Genomic DNA, 3,807 nt, shown 5'->3' on the forward strand with positions numbered 1-3,807 from the left:
GCTTTTGAACGTTCAGTTTGTAGGGCAGCTATACGCTACAGTAGTGCGATCTGAATAATTTTCACGGATATTACAATGATTCTAAAGGGAATAACCCTTGCCAAATTTCGTGAAGATATCCAGTCGAATAAAAAAGTTTTCGTACAAGCACTTGTTTCCGAACCTTCAGTTTGTATGGCAGCTATATGTTATAGTCGTCCGATAACGGCTAATCCGTCAAAAAAGCAGGATTCGGGGAAGAAAAGAACGTTTGCAAAATTTCAGGTTAATATCTCAAAAACAAAGGGTCTAATTCGTGTAAATGCAGAGAGACGGACCGTCGGGTATATATACAGACATGACTACACAGACTCAGCTCGTCACTGTATCCATTTATATATACATTTTACAGGGTCTCCAACATTTCCTTTCGGGCATTTCAAACTTCATGACAAATATACCCATATATACCACAAACAAGGTATTTAAAGGGAAACAGTAAACGTGCGTTTGTGCTAACAACTCACCCCATCACCGCCCTCGCTTCCCTCTTCATTTTCACTTCATTTCAGTTTTGACTCATTCATCAATCGCAATTGATTTGTTGGCAATTTGACACTCCACAAAACGCCCGCAGACTCAGCACCGCTGGTGCGCCCATTGAAGCGGTGTCAAACACTCAATTACTACACACACTGAAGTATATATATATATATAGTATATACGTGTGAGTGTGTGGTTATTTCTTGCGGTAATTTGTTATTTAACATTTCATCTCATTTGTAGTGAAATTGTTTACTTGAATGACGACTGACAGTTGTTACAAAACGAGTTGCGCTTAATTTTTCTACACCTTGGCACCCACATTGAGCACCGCTTACTCGGTAGGCAAGCCACACAAGCGGTCCCCCGCCTTCCGTAAATCTTCAGACTCTTTGCTTTTTGTAAATGAATGCTTTTATGTTTTGTGAATGTTTTTGTAATAGCATTAGTAATAGTATTGTTGTAGCCGCCGAAAGCTGGGTGTGTTCATGCTTGGATTGCCTTTTGTTGTTGTAGTCTGGTAGCTTATGCGGTTGACAATTGTCGGCAGTTAGCTAAGCAGGGATACCAATTTAAACATTTCAGTGGCTAAAGCGGCACCTGTTTTGCTTATTTGGCTTTTATGCCAACTGATCAAAAACGACCCGGATTGAGAAAAAATCTTTAGTTTAGTTCAGTTGTTTTATAGCTTTATTCTTATATTCGAATACCCACATCTCGTCATCACCATTGTCAAGTATCTTTTTGATGACCTCTACTCGATACCATTTTTGCAAGGTCTTTTGCTACGAGTGTAACATTCATGCAATTCATACCCAAAACATTAACCAAAATGTGTTTAGTCGATTAATCAGCTGAGATCCTCTGCTATCTCTCTGATCCCAACACACCACTCTTCAGAGACTGTATTAGATTAGAGACAAGCTTTCGATGAATTCACGATCCTACTAAATGCCTTGTGCCACCCATATACTTGTTCCAAAGTAGACGCGGCAAAATAGCTCTGCAAAACTTTTTATTATTCCGTAGGAATAATATAGAAGAAACCCCGTTTGTATAATCTAGTCCGGGTCATTTTTGATCAAGACATAAGCTTTGAAACCGATATTCTACGAGCTTTTTGAAGTGCGGTAGACCTGAGAAACTAGAGAAATTTTTAAAATTTTGAAGTCAATTTACTAAAGTTCTATATAGCATTTAAAGTTTGCGGTGTAAGCCCATTAATAATTGTCTCAGGCTAAAGGAGTATTTGTAATAGCAACAGAAGAAATGAAATCCACATTTCTTCCACCCTTCATTGCTAAAGTTCTTGTTTCTTTAATGAATGTTGGAAGATGTGGTCTTAGATAAGGTCTTAGAGGCAGTCTTCACTTTCTCTTTGACACTGCTTGAAATAGCACCTAAATGGTTATATAGATAGACAACGTATGCACCGCGACCTTATGTCTTATGACGTCTAATGTGCCCTCTTCTAGATCACAAAGACTCACCTCACCAAATATTGCTAAAGTTCAATTTACTGCTCGGGTTTCCTATTTGGAAACATGAATCCAATGGCCTTAGGCCTGCGTCTGCAGATTGCTATACAGTCAAATAGCGGGTGTACTGGGGTTTCAGGTTCCCTGCCGCAGAAACGGCAATGTACGCAAGAAGGCCCATGTTCTATAAGTGCTTTATCAGTTTAATCAGTGTAGAAGTGTTTAGGTCAGTGTAGAATCCGACAAATAGTCTACTATTGTCCCCAAAGAACTTGATTTTATATTTAAACCTGCTGAGGTTGTACGAAACTATTAGCAACTTGGCAAGGTGCATGCCTTGGAGTTGTTCTTAATACCTCTCTCTGTCTACTCCTTCTTCCTTGCGGAGTAGCTCCTTTATTAGCTAGCTGCTAAGGGTAACCTTGAATTTCTTGGTGAAGTCCTCTGCTGTCATGTTTCTTCTCTCGATGCTTTCGCCTACATTACTGGAAAAGATCTGCATTTATATTAATTTAATCATGTGCTGCTTTAGGAAAGTTCATGACTAAGACTATTTTTTGAAAGATGAAGAAAATCAATAAAATGTATTAAAACAAATTGAATATGTGAGTGATGTCTTTCTTTCAAAAATATTTTAGTCGGTGGGGTAGAAACACGCCCAGGGTACAGCTAATCTTTTGTAAAAAAAAAAACAAAACTATATTGAACTACCCGAACTAAAATTTCCATTATAAGAATATTGTTATACCCTGAACAGGGTATATTAAGTTTGTAACGCTCAGAAGGAAGCATTGGAGACCCAATGAAGTATATATATTATTATATATAAATTATCAGTATGTGAGCTGGGTCGATTTATCCATGTCCGTCTGTCTATCTGTCTGTCGGTTCGTCCGTCTATCTGTATATGTATACAAACTCTCAATTTTACAAACGACAAACTGAACGATCGGAATCAAGTTCTTGTATGGAATACTTTTTCATTTGACGTGGTAGCTTCACGAAATTTGACATCAATTACTACTGAAGGTAATAACATAATCTGAGAAGAATAACATAATCTCCGAAAAAATTGTTCAGATCGGATTACTATAGCATATAGCTTCCATACAAACTGGACACATAGTTACTAAAAGAAATGCACCTGTGAAGGGTATATTAGCTTCGGTGCTGCCCAAGTTAACGTTTTTTCTTCTTTTAAATTCTTTTCAAAATATGCCAAAAACGGCAACTCTGCAACCAACCTCACATATTTCTATGTCTGCCGCGCATGCTCACTAACCATATGAGTTGCATTCCACAGCGTCGGAGCAGTCGAACACCTTCATGCCGGCGGTTTTGCAGGTGTGCCCTCCACTAATAATAAAAATAAAATAAGTAACTGTGATGCTAAATGAATGAATGGAGGAGCAATTTATGCATAATTTGTTTTTCATAACGGTAATACGCACATGCTACATCATGAGTTTTTTCAGAAATTGTGTCAACAGAAGAGATAATCGGATTTTTGTAAAAATATAAAGGTGTGTAAAAACATATTTATGATTATTTTGGTACACGTTGCCTTTTTGTGATGTTCCGAAATTATGTAATCGAGAAAGAAAATGTTGAGAGATTCGCTTTAAAGGCTCGGATGAAACTACTGCAGGTCGTCATCAAAAGCTATATATATTTGGCATTGATACCATCCAGTATCCATGCATGACGGTGGTGGACGCGTCATTTTGTTTTAGGACCCCATTACACTGAGTTAAGCTTGAGTTCCCTCGGGTAAAAAGCAGCCAGTTTTTTTTATTAAATTTTTATA

The sequence above is a fragment of the Bactrocera latifrons genome, unplaced genomic scaffold (genome assembly GCF_001853355.1).
Source record: "Bactrocera latifrons isolate USDA-ARS-PBARC rearing strain unplaced genomic scaffold, ASM185335v1 scaffold_73, whole genome shotgun sequence".
NCBI lineage: Eukaryota > Metazoa > Arthropoda > Insecta > Diptera > Tephritidae > Bactrocera > Bactrocera latifrons.